This window comes from Bubalus bubalis, chromosome 9, assembly GCF_019923935.1.
Source record: "Bubalus bubalis isolate 160015118507 breed Murrah chromosome 9, NDDB_SH_1, whole genome shotgun sequence".
Classification (NCBI taxonomy): Eukaryota; Metazoa; Chordata; class Mammalia; order Artiodactyla; family Bovidae; genus Bubalus; species Bubalus bubalis.
In genome coordinates, this window is record NC_059165.1 from 7632500 (window position 1) to 7657861 (window position 25362).

Here is a 25362-nt window from a genome sequence, read left to right on the forward strand (position 1 = left end):
TTTTAAAATTCTTTCTCTTCTGGTATAACTTCTTTTCAAATTGAGTTATGACCTGTTGAAATGAACTGCATGCATGGATTTATTTTATTAACATATCTTATCCTTTCTTTCCTTTAAGTGTTGGAAACCTACTTGGTTTCTCTCTCTAAATGAGGGAGGAATCTCATTTCCAACTCTCTAGTCTCTCCTGGAATCACTGGCTATAAAGAACCTATGGGTCACTTTCTTAAAATCAATCTCTACAGCATATCAAGATTCTTGTAGTCATTCCTTCTGAAACAGGCAAAACAAGGTGTCAGAATGTTTTATTTCTTCATAAATGCAGAAGTAAATTCATGATAATTTTTGAGAAATCAGTATTAAAATGATAGGATCAAAACCAAAGTAAATATTGAGAGTGTGATCAAAATCTCCATAATCATTCCCAATGCAAGCCTAAGTTTCATTCCTGGAAATCGTATACCAAATGTGCATGCTCACCCCTAGAGACAGCAATTAAGAAATATAAACAGGTATGCTATTCAACAGAAGAGCACACAGAAGTGAGCAGGAGAGTGGATGTTTGGGGTGACTTCAGGTGGCAGAAGTGAGCTTTTGCTCAGCTGTGAACTCTAAGTTCCTTGGTCTTTGTCTCCAGGTGTGCCTGCAAGCTAAATCACTTCAGTAGTGTTCCCCTCTGTGCGACCCTATGAATTGCAGCCCACCAGGCTCCTCTGTCCATGGGATTCGCCAGCAAAAATACTGGAGTGTGTTGCCATCCCTTCCTCCAAGGGATCTCTCTCTCTCCATCACTATCATATTCTACAGAAGTCAAAAGAGTAGATAGTCTTGAGTTTGGGAATAATACCAAACTTTCTATGCATAAATTATTGCCTTTTCATGTAGTTAGCTAATTGGCAGAACTGACCATTAACCTGCTGACTTATTATTCTTTTTTAAGTTGCCCCCTACCCCACTCCCCAACACACACATCTGTATAGGGTCTTTCTTCCATAAGCATTTACTCTTATCAACTTAGTACCAAGTCAACTGGGATTAGCTATTGTATTTTATTTCTTTATCTAAAATTTTCAAGTTTTATGACCTGTAAATCCATCATGGTATAAGTTTTCTATTGCTATTTTGACAAATACTCATTAACTTTTAAACTTAACATATGTATTATCTATGATTCCATAAACCCAGCATGGGTCTTATCAGCCTAAAGGTTTTAGCGGGACTGTATTTTCTTCTGTTGACTCTAGGTAGGAATCTGTTTCCTTGCTTGCATCCTACATTCTTTGGCTGGTGGTCTTCTTCTCCATCATCAAAGCCAGAAACCTCACATCTCTCTTTTTTTTTTCTCATCCCTTCCACTGACCATAGTCAGGAAAGATTCTCTACTCTCAGAAACTCTGGTGAATATACTGAGCCCAACAGATAATCAAGGTAATCTCCTAATCTCAAGATTCTAAGCTTCATCACAGCTAAAAAGTCCCTCTGTCAAGTAAGGAAGCATATTCACAGACTCTGTGGATTATGGTGTAGACATCTTTGGAAGTTATCATATTTCATACCATATCATCTGAATAATTCTCCCAAATCTCATTTGCTATGATTTACCAATAAAGGACACAAACAGCCAAGACCTAACAGAGGTAAAAGAGATTAAGAAGAGGTGGCAAGAATACACAGAAGAACTGTACAATAAAGGTCTTAATAATCCACATAACCACGATATTGTGGTCACTCACCTAGAGCCAGACATCCGTGAGTGTGAAGTCAAGTGGGCCTTAGGAAGCATCACTATGAATAGAGCTACTGGAGGTGATGGAATATCAGCTGAACTATTTCAAATCCTAAAAAATAATACTGTTAAAATGCTGCACTCAATATGGCAGCAGATTTGAAAAATGCAGCACTGGCCACAGAATGGGAAAAGATCCGTTTTCCAATCTCAAAGGGAATGGCAAATAATGTTCAAACTACTGCACCCATTCACATGCTAGCAAGATAATGCTCAAAATCCTTCAAGCTAGGCTTCAAAAGTTAGGAAAGGCAGAGGAACCAGAAATCAAATTGCCAACATCTGTTGAATCAAAGGAAAAGGAAGGAAATTCCAGAAAAACATCTACTTCTGCTTCATTGATTATGCTAAAGCCTTTGACCTTATGAATCAAACTGTGTGAAACAAACTGTGGAAAATTCTTAAAGAAAAGGGAATACCAGACCATCTTACCTGTCTCCTGAGTAACTTGTATGCTGGTCAAAAAGCAACAATTAAAAGTGGACATAGAACAACAGACTGGTCCCAAATTGGGAAAGGAGTACGTCAAGGCTGTGTATTGTCACCCTGCTTAATTATCTTATATGCAGAGTATATCATGCAAAATCCAAGACTTGATGAATCACAAGGTGTAATCAAGATTGCCTAGAGAAATATCAACAGCCTCAGAAATGCAAATGATACCACCCTAATGGCAGAAAGCAAAGAAGAACTAAAGAGCCTCTTGATGAAGGTGAAAGTAGAGAGTGAAAAAGCTGGCTTAAAACTCAACATTCAAAAAATGAAGATAATGGCATCCATTCTCATCACTTCATGGCAATTAGATGGTGAAAAAATGGAAACAATGGCAGATTTTATTTTTGGGCTCCAAAATCACTGTGGACATGGACTGCAGCCATAAAATTAAGACACTTGCTCCTTGGAAGAAAAGCTATGACAAACAAAGACAGCATATTAAAAAGTAGAGATATTACTTTGCCAACAAAGGTCCATCTAGTCAAAGCTATGGTTTTTCCAGTAGTCATGTATGGATGTGAGAGTTGGAAAATGAAGAAGGCTGAGCACCAAAGAACTGATGCTTTTGACCTGTGGTATTGGATAAGACTCTTGAGAGTCCCTTGGATTGCAAGGAAATCCAACCTGATCCATCCTAAAGGAAATCCATCCTGAATATTCATTGGAAGCACTGATGCTGAAGCTGAAGCTCCAGTACTTTAGCCACTTGATACAAAGAGCCAACTCATTGGAAAAGACACTGATGCTGGGAAAGACTGAGGGCAGGAGGTGAAGGGGGTGACAGAGGAAGAGATGGTTGAATGGAATCACTGACTCAATGGACACGAGTTTGAGCAAACTCTGGGAGGTAGTGAAGGACAGGGAAGCCTGGCATGCTGCAGTCCATGGGGTCACAAAGAATTGGACATGACTTAGCAACTGAATGACAAAATATCTTGTCTTCAGATCATTACAAAAAGTGAAGATTCAGATTTGGTATAAGAACTGGAAGATATTTGGGGGAATCATCATACATATGGGGGCTTCCCTGGAGGCTCAGGTGATAAAGAATCCACGTGCAATGCAGGAGACTTGCATTCAATCCCTGAATCAGGAAGATCCCCTGGAGAAGGAAATGGAAACCCACTCCAGTGTTCCTGCCTGGAGAATCCCATGGACAGAGGAGCCTGGTAGGCTACAGTCCATGGGATTGCAAATTGTGGGACACAACTGAGCGACTAACACTTTCACTTCACTTTCAGCATATATGCATCTCAGTATCAGTTCAGTCCCTCAGTTGTGTCCAACTCTTTGCGACCCCATGGACTGCAGCACACCAGGCCTCCCTGTCCATCACCAACTCCCGGAGCTTACTCAAACTCATCCATCGAGTCGGTGATGCCATCCAAGGATCTCATCCTCTATCATCCCCTTCTCCTCCCACCTTCAATCTTTCCTCTAAAACTCATTAAATTTAAAGGACAGAGAAAATTATTGTTTTGATCTGCCAATATAAAAGAAAGTTGTTGTTGTATCTTCAAAACCTCCACTGTCTTAGTTTAGCTATGTGTTTTGAATCAGGAGTTCAAATATGTATGAATACATATTGTTCCCATTCCTGCAGTTTTTCAGGTAAATGGGGAATAATGTAATAGCCATACTATCCCGTTTTTCGATGCCACGTCTCTTTTACTTTATGTTTTGCCCTGATATTTTAATTTTTATTTTCTGATATGTTCCTAGAACTTTAGATCAGCTTATTTTCTCTAATCTCCAACTTTTGTTCTCCAAGGAACCATTCCTTCACCTAACTTTGTGTTCCCAACATTAATATTTGATATTGTCCTCCAGGCAATATCTGGGTGTACCCTCCACTCCATACTGCACACACTGTTACAACCTCCAGCTTTAGAGTTGTTTCCTAAGTTAGTGTCCCCAAAAGGAAACAGATGTCATTTTCACATGAGGATACTTTGAAAAGAGTTTAATACAGAGAATATTTACAAAATTTCAGAACACCATAAGTAATAGTGACATAACAGATCAGATCAGATCAGATCAGTCCCTCAGCCGTGTTCGACTCTTTGCGACCCCATGAATCGCAGCATGCCAGGCCTCCCTGTCCATCACCAACTCCCGGAGTTCACTGAGACTCACATCCATCGAGTCAGTGATGCCATCCAGCCATCTCATCCTCTGTTGTCCCCTTCTCCTAGGCTAGTAAAAGCAGGGTTGTTATCTGTCCTAGAAAGTCCACAGGATCAAGAGAGGGAAACGGTTACCACAGTCCATAAGATGAAGGTCAGCAGAGAAGTTTGCTATTGGAAGAACAGAGAACTTGTGAGGGATGTAGAAAACCCCAAGTAAGCCTGAAACGAGGAAGTCAGGAGAAGATACAGCCTTCCCATAGTCTGCACCCTACTGGAATACAGAGGGCCTACCGTTGTGGTCCTCACCTGGACTAACAACATAAAATGTAGTGACTTACATGTCTCAATGCATGTCTCCTTCAATCGTATGTTTCCATTGACAACGTGGTAGACTAACGACTAAAGGCACTCCAGTCTATGAATCAAGAGCAACATATTCATAAATTTTTCTAATGTTTATATGTAAGATTTAAAGGTTAATGTCTATTTATTTAGATCTAATTCTTATGAGAATTCCCAACATACAATTTTGATGGAGTTGATTTTCTCATGCAAAACTGAAAGAGTAAAATAACAGTGAAAATTAGGAACTGAGTGTGATTAAAAGACGCTCTTATCTTGCCATCAATATGGGAACATTTAACTTAAAAATAATTAGATTCCAAAAACATGAAGAGAAGATATATATTAGTGTATTGATTTTTTCTATTAGTCATAGACATTGATTTCCTGCTTACTAATGCAGATGTACTTTCTTATTTCACCAAACTCATACATCACAGGAGCTTCACCAATAGCCCAGCTGGTAAAGAACCCGCCTGCAATGCAGGAGACCCCGGGTTGATTCCTGGGTCAGAAAGATCCACTGCAGAAGGGATAGACTACCCACTCCAGTATTCTTGGGCTTCCCTTGTGGCTCATTTGGCAAAGAATCTGCCTGCTATGTGGGTGACCTGGGTTTGATCCCTGGGTTGGGAAGATCCCCTGGAGAAAGGGAAAGACTACCCACTCCAGTATTCTGGCCTGGAGAATTCCATGGACTGTATAGTCCATGGGGTCTCAAAGAATCGGACACGACTGAGCAACGGTCACTTTCATTTTCACTTTCATGTATCACATACTTACCGTAATCTATGTTGTCTACTTCATGAAATACATTGTCTTCTAATATTAAATAAAGCTCTGTGATCTACTCCTCTGGTCTTACCACTCCCATTTTTTTCCCATCCTACTCATGCTAAGGTCTGATTTAAAGCTCCAAACATGGCCCCATCTCTGCTGAAAAACACTTGTGATTAGTCACATACTAATTGTGATTAGCCTCCTGAATTAAGAACATCCCTTCTAGAAACATTCAGGATCCTCTGCTATATGGCCTTAACTTCTCTTGCCAGACCAATCCCACACTATCTTCTTATATAAGAGCACCCGAGCCTACAGGGCACGTTTGTTCAAATTAAAAAAAAGATACCATCTCTGGGAAGATAAAAGCCTGAAGGTAAAAGTTCAGGCAGAGGACATGACTGCCTTTGCAAGAAGAAAAATGTCCCTTCCTTTAGATGAGCACACCATCCACCAGGGCACATGGCTCCTCTAGAAGAGCTTGTCAGGCCATCGCAAGGCTCACAACCATGCACTCAACATCCCTGTGCGTGCACACTGAATGTCCCTGTTAAAATGGATCATCTGCTCTTCTCCAGAGTAACCCCTATGAATGGCTACATTGGTGCCCTACTAACATTTCTCCTCTCCACTTCCATATTTTGGAGCCTTTCTTAAACTTTCCTAACTTTTAGCTCATTCAGATATGCACTCAACCTCTATTTTGTGTGTGCCTACATAGCATGTCTTATGACTGGTTTTGGAGGTGCATGAAATTGCATATTTCTGATTCATGGAAATGTCTCCTCAGCCCCATGACTCATTATGATTATTCCTTATGATTCCTCATTATGATCATTTCCCTAACCAGCTCATGCCCAACACACACACACGACTCGACCTGCACTTGCCTTTGGGAAACTGTATTTGCTGCTGTCTCTAGTAATGTTTTGATAAAAAGACATTTTCCTTGCCATGGGCTTCCCTGGTGGCTCAGATGGTAAAGCATCTTCCTGCAAGGCAGGAGACCTGGGTTCAATCCCTGGGTTGGGAAGACCCCCCCTGGAGAAGGAAATGGCAACCCACTCCAGTATTCTTGCCTGGAAAAGCCCATGGATGGAGGAGCCTGGTAGACTACAGTCCATGGGGTTGCAAAGAGTTGGACACGACTGAGCGACTTCACTTTCACTTTTTTTCCCTGCCATTAAATTTGATCCCACAGATTTAAAAATCTCGGTAGCCAGAATAGTACCTAGCTCTGTAACCTGAAGAAAGGATTTAAACTCAATTGAATTATTCATCACCTATCCTGTAACCATAACTGCCATATTCTGATTGTAACTCAGCCCTTGTTTAATAGGTCAGTAGCGCTGAGTGCCTTTTCTGTTCCATTGCACTTTGAGTTACTTAAAGATTATATCCTTTCACTAGAGTTCTCAACCAGCATTTAGTTGTATCTTTCAGACATGTGGCACTTGTACAGCTGGAGACAGAATGGCAGAATTACATGGCTCTCTGAAGTTTTTCTTTCCTCTTTTTTTTGGGGGGCAGCTTTTCACCTAATGATGAAGACTATTTTTTACACACTCTAGCTTTTTCCTTCTGCTAAATGCTCCATCAACACATGGCCCAGATAGATATAGCTGTCAACATCTTCACCTTCCTCTTTTTATTTATCTTGACAGATCCCTTGGCGCAGTATTAATTTTATCCACTTCACCATGGAGGTTTTTGTTCCAACTCATTTTTATATGCTTCTGTACATGGACGCTCCATTTAATACCAGATATGACTGGTCTGTGGAAATGGAACTTATTCCCCTAATGAACATAAAATTGGCCTATCTAGCAGTACCTATTTAAGTATTTTAAAATAAAATATTTTTATATTTAAATAAAATACCTAGGAATTCCTAGATAAAAGCATTTAACTGTACCAGTCCAGCTGTTAAGTAATTCTACTTTCCATAATTGGTACAATAAAGACAGAAACCTCACTGGAATTGATTGAAGAGGAAATAAGAAATGAAGACACAAATCATATTAATTGTATCAGTTATTTTGATAAGTTTTCCAATAAAAAAGAACAAAAATAATGAGTTAGTAGGAGACATGGGTGTGAGATTTTTAAAAATGACTTAAAGGAAGCCAATAGAGTATGTTTTATGCTGATGGAGATTATTAATAATAATGTGGATAAATGTAGAACAGATTTTGCCAGAAAATAACTTGTGATAAAATTCAAAGAATGATTTTCTGTCCTTACTTTATCTGACCTACCAGGGCATTCCATAGGTTTGACCAAACCTTCCTGCCTAAAGCACTTACCTCTTTTGATATTTCTGATAACACATGCTACAAATGTTCTATTTCAATCATTACACCACTTCTGTCTTCTTTGTTTACTATAATATAATCTTGTACAATAGAACTTCTTATAGAAATTCAAATGATAAATCAGTAAATCTGGCAATTGAACAATTCTAGTAAGATTCTAAATGATGCTGATGCTATAGGTCTACGGAGCATAGTTTGAGTAACTATGAGTTACAGAATCTTTAAATGCTAGGGTGTTTCAGGGCCTAAGTCTGGTACATTCCTCTCTTTTCACCTCTAGATATTTTCACATAGTCCACTGGCTTTAAATAGGATATATCTCCAGGACAGTTATCTATTAGGAAATCCTGACTTAAAAAGACCAATTTGATATTTTTGTATGTCCAACTTCAAATCTGTGGTTGTAACGTCCAAATCAGTTTCTCTTCTAGTCTTTTCCCATCTTAGCAGATGATACTACCATCTATCCATTGCTCACGCCAAGTGTCTATGGGACATTTCTTTCTTTAAACATTTTCTTAGCCAAACAGCCCACCAGTACTCCCCTAATTCTACTGATACTCACTTCTTTGTATCCTCACCTCTAACTCCATCTGCCTACTCCTAATCACTACAATGTCACCCAGACTTCTGCCAGAAACTCACCCTCTGCTATGGTCTTCATACAAATAAAATTTCTCCCAGAGTGAATCTTTATAAAAGTAAATTAAACCATGTAAAGTCACTGTTCTTCCATGAGCCATGCCTTGAGTAGCAAGGCCTGCTGCCTGTACCTCCAAACTCCTCTGTAGCAGTTCCTTCTCCCAACTATGTTCACAATGACACTGAGCTCCCATTGCCTTCTTCACATATGCTCTGCCAATCTCTTTCCCACCTCAGGGCCTTTGCCTTTATGGCTGAGAGTCTCCACCCTACCCTCCATCCCAGGGAGTTCCTCCTTCAGTTCTTAACATATATAACTCCTTTTTTATCCTTTCACATTCATCTTTGATGTACTTATAGAAACTGTTTCAGGCAACTGGATTGAAAAAGCCACCCACCTCTACCTTTACCCTGCTGCTGCTGCTGCTGCTGCTGCTGCTGCTAAGTCGCGTCAGTCATGTCTGACTCTATGCAACCCCATAGACGGCAGCCCACCAGGCTCCTCTGTCCCTAGGATTCTCCAGGCAAGAACACTGGAGCGGGTTGCCATTTCCTTCTCCAATGCATGAAAGTGAAAAGTGAAAAATGAAAGTGAAGTCGCTCAGTCATGTCCGACTCTTAGCGACCCCATGGACTGTAGCCTTCCAGGCTCCTCCGTCTATGGGATTCTCCAGGCAAGAGTACTGGAGTGGGGTGCCATTGAAAAAAGCCATCCACCCCCACCTTTACTCTAGTCACTCTCTAATCCCTAAAACACTATGCTATTTTCTTTGTAACACTTACCATGATATAAATGACCATATTTATATGTTTATGTTTGTAATGTCTGGTTCTATGTGATTGTATATAGCCTCGAGGAGGACTGGGATCCTGACTGCCAGTGAATCTCCACTGCCTAAAAACAAAGTAACTGAAAAAGTATCCATGATATTGTAGAGTAATCAAGAAAATATTTGTAGTGTTTTAATAGAACCAAATGCCATCTTCACAATTCAGTGCACCTACATTCTTTGGTGTGCAATAACTATCCCCACTTAATCCTTTGCTTACTAGAAAATTGGGTAATTAAAATGCCCATCTAATTTATTTTTTACAATGATGACAGACTTCTTTAACTTAATTTTAGAGCTTGCTCTCAAGTGGTTCCCTCAAACTGCTTAGACTATTCACTCCAAGCCTACGTTCTCCACAGGTAAAAAAGCTAATCCCTTTAACTCTTATCCTAAAGTTACTTTCCACAAGTGTCTTATGTGGTCCACTGGCACATTACACCCTATCCTTCTGGGAGCCTTAGTAAGCTTTTGAAATTGCAGGGAATTTCACAAACCAGTCATGGCTCCAGTCTTGGGGGTTTCCTTAGACTCTGATCAAGATCCATTCAAATGCAACATTTCATTGCTTCCTTCTTTCACTTATTCAATCACTCTTTCATGAAATTTTTAATGGGCACCTACTATATGTCAGACCCTCTGGTATGTGCCAAAGGTAGAAGAAAGGGTGGAAACCTGACAGATGGTTGCTATTCTTAAGGAGTTTACAGTGGGAGATGGATATTAAAGACATAACTATTCAAATGATTCTTTTAATCCTGTGGAATCTGCATGGACAAGAAACTTTGATTTAATCTGAGATCCTGAGAAAATCAAACTATTAAGAACATAAAAGTGGTGTCTAAAAAACAAAAAACAATGACCCACAACAAAACAAAACAAAAAAACAGTTTCTATATGTAGAAGAATACATCCAATTTGTACTCAATATATATTGAATAATGTAGATATGTATAAATACATTACATATACAATATATTTTGTGCAAAGAGAGGAAGTATGTAACCATGAGTAGATGTGGATAAAGATTAAGGGGACAGAAAAGAACAAAGATGAGAGTTCTAGTGCTAAAGATATCACAAATATGAGTTCTCGATCAATTATTTCCTTAGTCCATCTAAGGAAATTCATTATCAGTCCAGACCAACTGAACAATAATGCCTCATTAGGAGTCTAATGCAATTTTCTTCCTAGTGTCTGTTCTCATTCTTTTTCTTGCAGAAATACCTTAGAGGAGAAGAGAATCCTAATTCTCTAACTGGAAATTCATTTGGGAAGTCACTAGGCTAGAAGCTATAAATAAATCATAGTGACTTAATACCTCTTTTTTTTTTTTAATCACCTTCTTAGTTTAACTTCTCCCACTGTGGCTTTTCCACATTCAATTGGCTTAAATGAGCCCCACTTCCCGCCACCATCTCTACTTCCCTGGACATCAGTTTTGATCCTTGGTATTATTTATGCAGCCTGTAGAAAAGTGCTACAGATTGACTCGGGATTGGAGAAAATTATGTAACATCTGTGCTTCATTTTCTAACTTCCCCATCTGTAAAACTTGATGTCATAATATTTATCCAATATCGCACAGAAGTGATACAGGAATTTATTCATGTTAGTAAGGAACATTGAGATGTAGGGCACACCAGAAGTATAAAATGCTGTTATTATTCTCTGACAGGTTGGTCAAGCTCTATAAATACTTGAGAAATGTATGATGGTCTATAATGACTTGCAGGTGGGCCACAGTCAGGAGACTTGGAGCTCCCATTCTGAAGTGTCATGTCACTGAGGCTGTGTAAATGTCATCATGCACATTTTTGTGGTGGTAGCCTTTCAACTCCATAACTCTAAAAATTAAGGTTTTACTTTTCCAATGCCAATGTGAATGTACTGTGGTGAGGATACACACTCCATTTTATAGGTGAGATCTGCATGAGTGGTTTTAGAGGTTACGGTTTAAACTGTTTTCTTGGGCGCTATCATTGGAAAAGGAAGACAGTAACTACATAGGAAGGTAGCTTTTTAAAAGGGCAAAGTAGAACCACAGTTAGTAAAAATACTCTCGTTAAAACATGCAAGTCTATGAAGAAAATGAAGAGTTGGACTCACAGCCCTCAATAGTTTTAAAGTGAAAGATTGACGTTCAGTAAGTTTACGGTCACGAAGGAAACCACACTTGCCTCTCTCTCTCTGCATTCCTCTTTATCTTTCTACACATCTATGTGACCAAATATGCTTAAATGCTTTTCCTATACCCTTATGACTGTGTACATACCCCAACCACCTGTCTAGCCTCATCAGACTAAGAATAGCTAAAGCTGATTGACAAGAAGAGCAATGCAAATGTTATGTAAAATGTACACCTTTATTAACATTAGGGATGGCTGTGCAAATGTGTAACTTGTATTAACTATTAAATCCTCAGGCTTAATCAGCTGGATTTGAGATTAAGAATACCTCAGTGCCTAAATTCACACAGACTGGAGACTAATAAATTGCACGCTTTCAGTGAATTGATGATTTTACCTACAGAAAAAGTTGTTGTCCTCATAAAACTAGACTATGCAGAGAGAAGACTGGGTGTGTAGGCAGAAGCAGGAAATTTTAATTGAACCCATTGTACATGGAAACCAACAGGTGAACTGGAAGTATCATGAGAAACAGAAAAGGTCATAGTGAATGTTTACCTTGTTTTAGAAGGACATTTTGAGAAGGCGGAAATTCATTAAAATGCATTTGAAACAAAAGAAAAAAACTAGGAAATCAAATAAATAAAATTAAACAGCACAAGAAAATATTTTTTGAATGATGTTGAATGATACAGAAACCAGAGTGATCAATCACCAAAGCTACGTTACTGAGACAGGCATTGTATACTGGTCACGTCACCTGGCGAAGATGAACCCCTCCTGCATTCTCCATTCGTGCCCAAGTTTTGATATGGGCAAGTGTCTTTTCTTCAATTATATGTCAAGACAGAGTTTCATAAAGAGATAATTTCAAGAAAGCTGCCAATGACATCTCAATGCTCCTTTACTATAAAATATACTACGTCTAATGTCTAAAACAGAAAGATTATTTCTAAGAAGCACAAATAAGACAGAGTAAGAAATACAATTTTCTGCAAAATAGATGACCATGGTCTATTTGGGGACTTACATATCAGAAGAAAAATAAGATAGTCAATGAAATCTACCCTTAAATAGTAAAGAAGATTATATGTTTAAGTTTAAAGAGAAACAAATAATAAAAATAGATTAAAGAATATCTGTTTACCAAACTGAGTAAAATAAATATGAGAGATTGTGAAAATTAATATCTAGGTCTAAATATAATTATCTGGGATCTTAGCCAAGTAGGGATGGTGTTTTCCCAAACATCTTTTTTCATTTCCCCTTGCTCTAGAAATAAACCTCAATACAGTTTCTTGTTCATTTTTCAGATGGTAAAGAATCTGTCTGCAATGTGGGAGTCCCTGGGTCAGGAAGACCCCTTGAAGAAGGGAATGGCAACCCACTCCAGTATTCTTGCATGGAGAATCCCATGGACAGAGAAGCCTGGTGGGCTACAGTCCATGGGGTCGCAGAGTCCGACACAACTGAGTGACTACGGCTTTCATTTTCACACTTTCTTTCCTGTTAAAAATGCCTCTCCTGACTTTTATTTCATCCTAGTGCTTATCCTTTCTTTATCTTCATTCCCATTATGGACACAGACTTTGAGGAAACTAGCTTAAGTTGTAGCATGTGGGGGTTAAGTAAACCAAGGGGAATAGTTTCTTTCCAGAGAGATCTCCTGAGTAGTGAAAGAACTGGGTGGAAACCCTGGAACTCTTCTTTAGCCATATCTTTTTCAGACATGATTTAAAATATTGGATTTACAAGGAGAAGAACTTTCTACTGTCTCTCTAACAAGAACTCTCTTTATCCTCCAAATATTTTTTTATTTTTTATTAACTAAAATGTGGACTCTGAGTAGGGCTCTGTTTGTCCACTGCTGTTTTCTCATGATTTAAAAATAGTGCATATAGCAAGCACTCAATATATACTTGTTGAATGAATTGATGAACTTTTAGGATGATGTTTCTCAAATTAAGTCTATCTTGAATTTCGTAAATCATATGGCTTGATCAGACTCCATTTTTCCTGCCCTAGAGTGATGACAGTCCCCTTTTCTCTCTCTCTCTCTCTCTCTCTCTCTCTCACACACACACACACACACACACACACACCATGAAGCAAGAGGCAGTGAATCAAGTCTACTGATTCCGCAGCATGTCAGCAGCCTCTTTGCTGACACATTTGTCTCGGGGTTACCTGTCTGAATCTGGGTCTTCAGTGGTCAAGTCCCTCTTTGGTAAGTTTGCGCACTTAACGATCATGTGCATTTTATAGATATTTACCCATCTAACAAGCTGTTACTGAGTTCTGGCCATAGACCAGAAATTGTTCCTGTTTGGTAGACACAAATTTAAATAAATCACAATATTATTCCAAAAAATGTCTTTATACTTGATAGGAGGAGAGACCTAAAGAAATAATGATAATTAGCATGTCACATTCTATAATAAAGGAAAGTCAAAATGTTTATTTAATGATATTGACTGGAAAAGATGTATGATTTAATTATGATTCTCAACATTAATAGTGTTTAATAAATGCTTATTAAAGAAATATTAATAGAACATTTATTCTAGAATACATGGACCAATGTATAGAATAAAAGTGAAACTTAAACATGAATTATCTACTTCAAAAAATGTTCAGAGGTGGCATACAATTTATAGTCTAAGTGGAAAATATAACATTTATAAAATCTAAGCAAAAAGTTTCAAAATGATCAGATTTTTGAGTTTTTACATGTACATTATCTTATTTATTTCTTAGTCTTAATTCTAGAAGATAGATTTATTTCTGAAAATAAATAAATAATAAATATATTTATAATAAATGAAATTTATAATTGTATAAATTTTATGAATGTATAATTTATAAAAACAAATAAATTAATAATAAATAAATTTTGCTTTGTTTATAAAGCAAAAATAACAAGTAAGGCAAGTGAAAGTCATTCAGTCATGTCCTACTCTTTGTGACCCCATGGAATTCTTCAGGCCAGAATAATGGAGTGGGTAGCCCATCCCTTCTCCAGGGGATCTTCTCAACCCAGGGATCAAACCGGAGTCTCCTGCATTGCAGGCAGATTCTTTACCAGCTGAGTTACAGGGAAACCCAACAAGTAAGGCAAAGTAACGCAAAGTTTAACATTTTACTTAAATTGCACAGTTCAGTTCAGTTCAGTCGCTCAGTCGTGTCCAACTCTTTGCAACCCCATGGACTGCAGCATACCAGGCCTCCCTGCCCATCACCAACTCCCGGAGTTCACTCAAACTCACGTCCATCGAGTCAGTGATGCCATCCAGCCATCTCATCCTCTGTCGTCCCCTTCTCCTCCTGCCCCCAATCCCTCCCAGCATCAGAGTCTTTTCCAATGAGTCAACTCTTTGCATGAGGTGGCCAAAGTACTAGAGTTTCAGCTTTCGCATCATTCCTTCCAGAGAAATTCCAGGGCTGATCTCCTTTAGAATGGACTGGTTGGATCTCCTTGCAGTCCAAGGGACTCTCAAGAGTCTTCTCCAACTCCACAGTTCAAAAGCGTCAGTTCTTCACTTTTAGTCATCATCTTGATAACTGAGCCCTAGACATTGAGAAGATTTCTACAAACTGCTAACCAAAAACTATCACTAAACCACAGAAAATGCACAACACAAAAAATTATTTCAACTGTGTTTGATACCTTCTAAGGGACTAGATTACATACCACACCTTGGGGCTAACTATAGTCAGTAGCATAGACCTTTAACATAGTCTCAGATGTTTTGACATGTAGTTATTACATCATTTGTCTTCAAGGTAGAAGCAGAGTGGCTTAGGAGGAGCCTGGGCTCATTCAATTACAGGAGTCATGTGCCACTTTGAAAGTCAGCAATGCAACGTGATGATTCCTACTCAGCAGTAGAACAGAGATCACTAGGTGTTTTCATAATTTTAGCTAAAAATAAAGTCCCTGCCATTAGTATCAGGGTTTACACTTTTCAATCCACTAGCAAACATTGGGTAAAATATGTGGGCACATTTACCAAATTGAGCAGGCTCCCAGAGTGGCCCTGTTTGAAGAAGACTTCTTGAAGGCATTTATAACAGAGGTCATTTTCAAACTACTTGTGACTCACAGTATTAAACCAGCATTCAGCTTCTGGAAAATTCTGATAACTCGGGGACAGAGGCAGTGTCCTCCATGTGCTCATTAAACAAATCTACACACAGTAACCTCTCTGACTACCCTCTTGGCACACAACTGCACTATTTTCCCTTGCCTCTCCTTCAGTGAACTGCAATAAATGCCATGGTGCCAGAGGGTCCAGTGAGCCAAAAATGAACTCTCTCACCAAGGAAAATTTTTTTTCTTTTTTTTTTAAATTTTATTTTATTATTTAACTTTACAATATTGTATTGGTTTTGCCATATATCAACATGAATCCTCCACAGGTATACACATGTTCCCCATCCTGAACCCTCCTCCCTCTTCCCTCCCCATACCATCCCTCTGGGTCGTCCCAGTGCACCTAGATGTCCATCAGCAAATGAATGGATAAGAAAGCTGTGGTACATATACACAATGGAGTATTACTCAGCCATTAAAAGAATACATTTGAATCAGTTCTAATGAGGTGGATGAAACTGGAGCCTATTATACAGAGTGCAGGAAAACTTTTTTTTTTAAAAAAAGGAAGGTCCACTGGCTTGCCTCAATCAAGATATTTTACTCTAATAGTCCCATCACTTCATGGCAAATAGATGGGGAAACAGTGGAAACAGTGACAGACTTTAGTTTCTTGGGCTCAAAAATCACTGCAGATGGTGACTGCAGCCATGAAATTAAAAGACACTTACTCCTTGGAAGAAAAGTTATGACCAACCTAGACAGCGTATTAAAAAGCAGAGACATTACTTTGCCAACAAAGGTCCATCTAGTCAAGGCTATAGTTTTTTCAGTGGTCATGTATGGATGTGAGAGTTGGACTGTGAAGAAAGCTGAGCACTGAAGAATTGATGCTTTTGACCTGTGGTGTTGGAGAAGACTCTTAAGAGTCCCTTGGACTGCAAGGAGATCCAACTCATCCATCCTAAAGGAAATCAGTCCTGAATATTCATTGAAAGGACTGATGTTGAAGCTGAAACTCCAGTATTTTGGCCACCTGATGTGAAGAGCTGACTCACTGGAAAAGACCCTGATGCTGGGAAAGATTGCAGGTGGGAGGAGAAGGGGATGACAGAGGATGAGATGGTTGGATGGCATCACTGACTCAATGGACATGAGTTTGAGTAAACTCCGGGAGTTGCTGATGGACAGGGAGGCCTGGCATGCTGCAGTCCATGGGGTTGCAAAGAGTTGGACACAAGTGAGAGACTGAACTGAACTGAATTGAATGGTAAAGGGTAAAATTACATGGTTATCTGCATCTACTTCTTTGCCTTTTGGTTCTAGTCTTTTCTCAGCTATTTGCAAGGCCTCCCAGACAATCATTTTGCCTTCTTGCATTTCTCTTTGGGATGGTTTTGGTCATGAACTCCTGTATGCTGTTACAAACCTTCATCTGTAGTTCTTCAAGAATCCTGTCTAACAGATCTAATCCTTTGAATCTATTTGTCACTTTCACTGTATAATTATAAGGTATTTGATTTGGGTCATACTTGAATGGTCTAGTGGTTTTCCCAACTTTCTTCAATTTAAGCCTGAATTTTGCAATAAGGTGCTGATGATCTGAGTTACAGTCAGCTCCAGGTCTTGTTTTTGCCTACTGTATAGAGCTTCTCCATCCTCAGTTGCAAAGAATATAATGAAGCTGATTTTGGTACTTACCATCTGGTGATGTCCATGTGTAGAGTCATCTCCTGTGTTGTTGGAAGACAGTGTTTGCTATAACCAGTGCATTATCTTGGCAAAACTCTGTGAGCCTTTGCCCTGCTTCATTTCCAGGGCCAAACTTACCTGTTACTCCAGGTATCTCTTGATTTCCTACTTTTACATCCCAATCCCCTATGATGAAAAGAATATCTTCTTTGGTGTTAGTTTTAGAAGGTCTTGTAGGTCTTCATGAACCCATTCAACTTCAGCTTCTTCAGCATTAGAGGTTGGAGCACAGACTTGGATAACTGTGATATTGAATGGCTCGCCTTGGAAATGAAGTGAGATCATTCTGTTGCTTTTGAGATTGCACCCAAGTACTGCATTTTGGACTCTTGCTACTCCATTTCTTCTAAGGAATTCTTGCCCACAGTAGTAAATGTTATGATCATCTGAATTAAATTCTCCCATTCCCATCCATTTTAGTTCACTGATTTCTAAAATGTTTCTTGCCATTTCCTGTTTGACCAATTTACCTTGATTCATGGACCGAACATTCCAGGTTCCTATGCCATATTGTTCTGCATAGAATCGGACTTTACTTTCACCACCAGGCACGTCCACAACTGGGCATTGTTTCCACTTTGGCCCAGCCTTTTCATTCTTTCGGGAATTATTTCTCCACTCTTTCCCAATAGCATATTGTACACCTACCAACCTGAGGGGGTTTATTTTCCGGTGTCTTATCTTTTTGCCTTTTCATACTGTTCATGTGGTTCTCAACACAAAGATACTGAAATGGTTTGCCATTCCCTTTTCCAGTGGACCACGTTTTGTCAGAATTTTCCAACATGACCCGCCCGTCTTGGGTGATCCTGCATGGCAGGGCTCATAGATTTGTTGTGAGGTTTTGTCCCCCAAGGTTGCCACGCAGCAGTTAAACAGAGAAAAATAATCACCTCCCAATAGTTTCATCCCACCAACAAACTCTACACGCACATACAAATACACACATACACTCATATGCACACTCTTAGCTCCTGCCACTCCACTATTCTTGAGTTATCTTTTCTGTGACCCCACTCGTTTCATCGCCTCCGCTCTTCCTATAAAAGATGAAAAGTTCTCTGATGAACAAACTCAGAAAAAGGAGAGCATAACAACGCTTAAAGCTATTCATATTTGCATTTTAAAGAGTGTTCAAAAATAGTGAAATATTGATTTTTTCCACAGATGTTAGTAAAAATCTATGAATTACTATCTCAGGCATTGATTGCTTCTTCAAAATAGTTTTACTGAATGCCCATTTTGTTCAAATATTGAAAGATATTGAGGACACAACAGTGTGCTTAGAGGGCACACTCAGTGCCTTTGCAGTTTATAGTCTAAAACACGATATGGAAATTCAGCACAGAACTATTCACTGCGAATGAAACAAGAGTTATAAAGAGAATGCTGATGGTGCCATGGGACTGAATCAGGTAAAATCTGGAAGTCTCCCCAAAAATGTGAAGACTGAAATGAAATCTGAAGAAACACTAGGAGGTAAGTGGATTAAAATGCTTGTAGTTCAAGAACTTAAAGAAAGCCTTCTGTTGAAGTTTAGAGTGAGGAAGAGTTTTGTACATGATGAAATCAGAGATCCAAGTATGCAGAACACTCATAGGCATGGTGATGATATACACTCCTCATGCAAACCAAGGCACTTTTCAGAGTGAAATGGGTTTTTACTAATAATATTAGGCGTAGATGACTTACCAGTTACTGAGTGACAGGAGGCCTATAGTCATTCTGTTCATAGGCTACCCTAAAGTATTAGGCTTTATCAGAAAGGCAGTGAAGAGACCCTGAATTTTTAAGCAGAAAGGAAACAGATCTGAATGTGTATGATACTTTGTCCCCACTGCTGAAAATGTTTAAGAGAGGGAATATTGCAGTCACCATACAAGACACAGGAGCAAACTCGAGGATGGGAGTATTAAAGGGGTGGTGGCATGAGACAGGAAAAAAGTAACAGTAAGTCTTAGGCTCCTGTCTTACAACTGGATAGATGGTAAGAACTTTATTCAGTAGGATATAGAAAATAAGCAGCTTTAGGCTGAGGTCATGAGTGGGAAAAGGGTGCCAAGTTCTACTTATGGTCCTATAGCATTTAGAATATATTTGAAGGAAGACATCATGCAAAATGAGTTAAAAATAAAAGTGTTTTACTGGTGAGAAATGAGAGCTGGAGATGTAAAGCTTTGAGGCATTTGCATATCAGTGTAATGAAGGCAGGCCCATGGATACTGCCTAGAGGGAGTTTAAACTGGGCAACAGACAAGAGGAAAGAGGAAACCTGAGGGTACTTCAGCTTGAGGATGTAGTTACAGGAGAAAGTAACTGCAAAGAAGGCAGTAAAAGAACCGCCTACGTAGTATAGGACAATGAGGAGAGGCTGACACTGCGAAAGCTGAGGTAAGAAAGCAGCTGAGAGAGGCAACGGCAGTGATGACAAACGACACTGATAAAATACAGTGACAGCCGGAAAAGATGCTCGATTTATTAAAGTGGAGTTGAAGAGCAGGGCTTCAGCAGATCCCCCCAGTGAGAATCCCACCTCGTTCATTTGCTCGCTCTGTACCCCAGAGGAAGCCACCTACACTCTCCTTGCCTCGGTTTTCTCATCTGCAGTACAGTTGTTTTGAACAGCTGTTTTATCAAAGCATACTTGTGGACACAAGGAGATTCTGGAGACCCTTTCAGGAGATTCATGAGATCAAAACTACTTTCATAATAATGCTCAGACATTATTTGCCTTTTTGAATGATTTGACCTGCAAAGCCAAGAAAGCAGCACTAAAATATATTATCGCCATTGTATTCTTCTCCATAGTCGATTTTCAGGTAAAAGAGAAAAAAAAGTCAATTTCGTAAAAGAATGTTATGGATGAATCAGTAAAAATATTCATTTTAATGTATTTTGATCTTCCATATTATATAATGAAATGTGTAAATACTGCCAACACCTGTGTATCTCAGTGAACCAAATGTCTAATGTATAATGTTCCAAAATTCCACATAAGCAAAAATATCCATTTGAGGTTTAAAACACTCCAGTGTTCAAATGCAACAGACTGAAAAATGTATTGACATGATTTTGAATTCAACATTGAAATAACAAACAGTTCTCTATTCCTAACTAGATATCTAAATGAGGCTGGAATTTCTTTATATGTTTCTGGCAAAATATCGTATCACAACAGATTGAATGCAAAAGAAGATATGAGAGTCTAGCTGTCTTTTGTTAAATCAGTTATTTTTTTAAAAATTGAAAAATATCAAAGAGTGCCACTTTTTTCATTACATTGCTTTTGTGTTGGAAAATATTTTTATTTTCATAAAAAATTTGTCACATTCCTTATAATGGCTTTATTATTATCAAACTAACTACTAAATAAATATTTCAAGTAGCCACAATTTTATTTTAGAATATGAAAAATGTCAACATAATAAGCCTATGTAAACACATGCTCTTTGATATCTTTGATAATTTTAAGAGTATAAATTGATTTTAAGAATCATGGGTTTTTAGAACAAAATAAGGTAATTCTTAAGAAGTATTAGGTAATTCTTGTAAAGCACTTAGAACACTGTCTCAAAATGCTTTATGAGTTGATAGAGATAGATGACAGAAAATTAGATTAGATAGATAAAAGAGAGATAGGCAGGTAGAGAGACAGATACACAATAATTGATTAAGTTAACGGAAGTGGTTTGGGTAAATGTTGAGGATGGAAACCAGACTGAAATGTATTGGAGGGAGGGATATATTTTGGAAACACAAACATCACCCATAGGCAAATTTATTTTCTGCCTCCTCTAGAATTTGATCCTGTATGAAAATACTAAAGTATTACCCCCACTTACTATCCTATAGATGTGACCCGACATCTTTTATAAGGAGAAACAGGAGGGGAAAAAAATCAATGAAAGGGAAACTAAAGGCTTGATAGAACAGTGTGATAGAGACAGAAACTTCAATGAGAATTCCATCAGACAAGTTAGTGCTTCAGAGAAGGAAAAACACCCAGAAAACAACCTAGACATTGAATCTGAAAGACTCCTAATCTGATTCTTTCTGTGAGAGCAACCTTCTTCTTTCTTCTCTTTATCCTAAAAGAATCCTTGAATATGCCTGCTGTTTATAGTTAAAAAGAAAGTCACATAGACAAAAAGCCTCTTTATCATTTCTACAAGTCAAAGGTTGATCTGAAAATACATCTGAATACTTTAAAGAAATATGAAAACCTGTGAAAAGAAGATGGCTCATGGTACCTGATAAATGCATGTATGAAGGCAGTAGGTCATGTATTAATTATATATTTGGCAGCCTGGAACTTTAGCACCCCCATGTCTTCAAGAAACAGGCGTGAGGAAAAGGAATAGGACAGTAATCTTTAATTTTTTTTTGCTGGAAAGGAAAAAATTATGCATCCGGTATCAGATATGGACATTCACCCCAGAGAAACGTACATGGACCCAGCCAGTCTTCCAACATAAAATCAAGGGACTATACACCTTGCCTAGAGACTATCCATGAACTTTGCAAAAAAAAGAATGGATCCCAAGTGAGGAAATGTAAAAATCAAGGAACATAATTTAGGGGTAAAAATGATACTTCCTAGTATGATTCTCCATCAAGTTGCTCTGGGTTTTTAACACACCAAGATCAGTCTTCTGAGTACCAGGCATATTGACAAGGCTTAATAAAGGAATAAAACTGCATTCACAGAAACAAGTACTCACTGGACCCAGCTTTCTTACTTCATTTAACTGGAAATTAAAATCTAGAGATGCTAGAAGTTTGGCTCAGCGTTACAAAATCAGAGAACCAGCTGACCCTTTTCACATTCTAATCCTTTCCCCCAGCTCTCTTGGAAACAAATAGTGACATCTGCTCAGTGTCGTGGAAGATTAGTGCCCATACACTGCCGGATTCCAAATCTAGGAACGTACATTATCAAAACTGAAGACTGTGCAGTAAGGGAAGGGAGATGTCTTATCTCAAGAAACTAAGAACAGATTCTAGAACAAAAGTTGATGAGACACAAACAGTATCCGTTGCATCCACAGAGTGTAGAAAGCATTTTGGGAATGCATCATACTTGGTAAAGACGCATATGGGTTGAATCAGTTATTCTCAACTGCAATCATATGACTACAAAATGCCCTTGTATCTGTCAAAGTCACAGAAGGAAAGATACTATAACAAAAGGAGTAAGGGAGGCACACTTACCTAAGGGTCTATTTGCAAACTGTGGACAGTGTTAAAGTAAATCAAGAAGAGAGGACGTGATGCATAATACCAGCGCTGGCCCACGTGAAAAGTCATGCACGCTTTAGGACTGAGAGAGCAGCCACTGTAAAGGAACGCTGGAGTGCGCTGTGGGGTTCAGTGTCCCTGTCTCAATCACCTTCTCCCTCAAATGTCCTGCCAGTGACATGCTTGGCCAAATCGGAAGCCAGAGGTCAAGGGTACCCACTCATATAGTCCAAAATGACAACTTCTCAGGTTGTGGAACAAGGAGGAGATTGATGGATCTGGAAGGATAAATAGAGAATCCCTGGATAGTCTTTAGGACATATGATTTGTCTTCTCATAGTTCAGTTCAGTCACTCAGTCATGTCCGACTCTGTGACCCCATGAACCACAGCATGCCAGGCCTCCCTGTCCATCACCAACTCCCGGAATTCACCCAAACCCCTGTCCATTGAGTCACTGATGCCATCCAGCCATCTCATCTTCTGTTGTCCCCTTCTTTTCCTGCCCTCAATCTATCCCAGTATCAGGGTCTTTTCTTTTTTTTTTTATTATTATTTTTAAATATAAATTTATTTTAATTGAAGGCTAATTATAATATTGTATTGGTTTTGCCATACATCCACATGAATCCACCACGGGTGTACACGTGTTCCCCATCCTGAACCCTCCTCCCACCTCCCTCCCCATCCCATCCCTCTGGGTCTTTTCAAATGAGTCAGCTCTTTGCATCAGATGGCCAAAGTATTGGAGTTTCAGCTTCAACATCAGCCCTTCCAATGAACACCCAGGACTGGTCTCCTTTAGGATGGACTGGTTGGATCTCCTTGCAGTCCAAGGGACTCTCAAGAGTCTTCTCCAACACCACACTTCAAAAGTATCAATTCTTCGGCACTCAGCTTTCTTTATAGTCCAACTCTCACATCCATACATGAACACTGGAAAAACCATAGCCTTGACTAGATGGACCTTTGTTGGCAAAGTAATGTCTCTGTTTTTGAATATGCTGTCTAGACAGCATAGGTTGGTCATAACTTTCCTTCCAAGGAGTTAGCATCTTTTAATTTCATGGCTGCAGTCAACATCTGCAGTGATTTTGGAGCCCAGAAAAATAAAGTCAGCCACTGTTTCCCCATCTATTTGCTATGAAGTGATGGGACCGGATGCCATGATCTTAGTATTCCGAATGTTCTCATAAGATGTAGGAAACTGAGAGCCACTCCTTGAGCCATCAACAAGTTCTGTGCACAAGACCTCATATTTCTAGATCTCAAATCTCTAAAGGGAGACACTGAAGAGAGGGAGTGATTGACCCCCATACTCAATATATACACTCAGGCACTCAGTCTTGGAAATCACCTTAACTATTGGGCTATAGAAAAAATACAAGGATCTCATGCTTGCTTTCAAAATCTTACTTTACCAGGCAATTCTAGGAGATAAAATATATATATATATATATGCATATATATGCATATATATATATATATATATATGCATACCTATGGCTGATTCATGTTTGATTTTACAGAAAACATCGAAACTCTGTTAAGCAATCATCCTTCAATAAAAAATAAATTAATAAAAAAAAATGCTTCCTAAGGAGCTGTTGCCTGAAGAAATAATGTTCAGCAACGTAGTGCCTAAAAGGCACTATAGATGGTAAAACTGATGAATAAAGCAATCCATTAACCAGGGAGAGGAAGAATCAAACCCCAAGATTATTGCTTGCTACTTCTCAAAAGTGTTCACACAATTATTGGCTAGTAGTCCCTTGGAATAGCTTTCTCTTAAGGATATTGGGAGTTTTAGACTAACATGGGAAAGCCTTTGGAAGCAGTTGACAAAACTCTGATACTTGGCTCTGACACTGAGGGAAACATTTGTGTAACAAAGTACCCAAAGCTTAGGGCAGCCAATGATGCCTGGAATTAAAGGTGTAACACAGGAGTCACCTGATTCTGTGCTGGGACTAAGAAAGGCTTGAAGCCCACAGGGCACTGTGCATGTTTCTATCCCTCCTACCTACCCCTTGCCCATTCTTGGGGTACATAATAATTTGTAATAAGAATGTAACCTTTACTGTTTGAATGCCTCCAGCAAGAGGACAAATGCTGCCCAAATGTTTCTTGGAACAAAGAGGAAAAATAGTAACCTCTCAGTGATTTAGAAACCCAAAGGGAGACCAAAGACAATCTTCAGACTGCCAGGAGTTAGAGGTGCATGAAAGAGGTTTATATTTTACTTCACTTTGTAGTCTTGACCTTAGTCAAAATAAATTTTGATATTCAAACTGAAGCATAATCCCTCATTGCTATTCTTACTTTAAACTTGAATAACCTCAGTAAATGGTGCAGACAGGTGCTTAATGAAGCCTGTATTTATAAAACAGTATTTTTCTTCACAGGACTATGGACTCTAATACATCTCTCCTAATTGGAATCAAGTTTCCTGATCAGAGTGCCTCTGGCCTTCCCTAAACCATATGTTCAGAGTGTATGGAATCAAGCCACTGTGCCAGCTGGGTTCTCATTATGTAGAATGCACGATAGCTTGGCGAGCATGGCTGACATGGGTTATTCCATTCTGACAGAAGTATGCCAACAAACGTGTGTGTGTAAGCCTGTGAGGTGACAGTGAAGACTGGGGAAGTGGAGTGGGGCTCCTCAAACAAGAGAACTTTCAGAACACAGAAGATTTATCAATGTAAATGTAGGCACTTCCAAAACATGTAGTAGGGAATGTTGCTTTTTAACTGAATTGACCATCAGTGGAAAGCACTGGTAATCTTGGAGAGTTATACAAGTGTGTACATAGCACTTAGAGTACTAGCT

At 38.9% G+C, this 25362-nt stretch overlaps 1 long non-coding RNA gene across 3 annotated transcripts in view; it reads right to left on the reverse strand.

The window, feature by feature from the left end:
* The window catches only part of LOC112586804, a 234802-nt gene that overhangs the window by 24261 nt on the left and 185179 nt on the right, over positions 1 to 25362 (reverse strand). The window contains exons 5-6 of one of the 3 annotated variants that reach the window (XR_006641364.1): positions 22505 to 22809; positions 4357 to 4504 (exon numbers count right to left, since the gene is read on the reverse strand). The exons of the other annotated variants lie outside the window; for them this stretch is intronic. This is a non-coding gene — a long non-coding RNA (uncharacterized LOC112586804). Of the gene's footprint in view, positions 1 to 4356; positions 4505 to 22504; positions 22810 to 25362 lie in introns of those variants that run through there. 3 annotated transcript variants of the gene reach the window in all.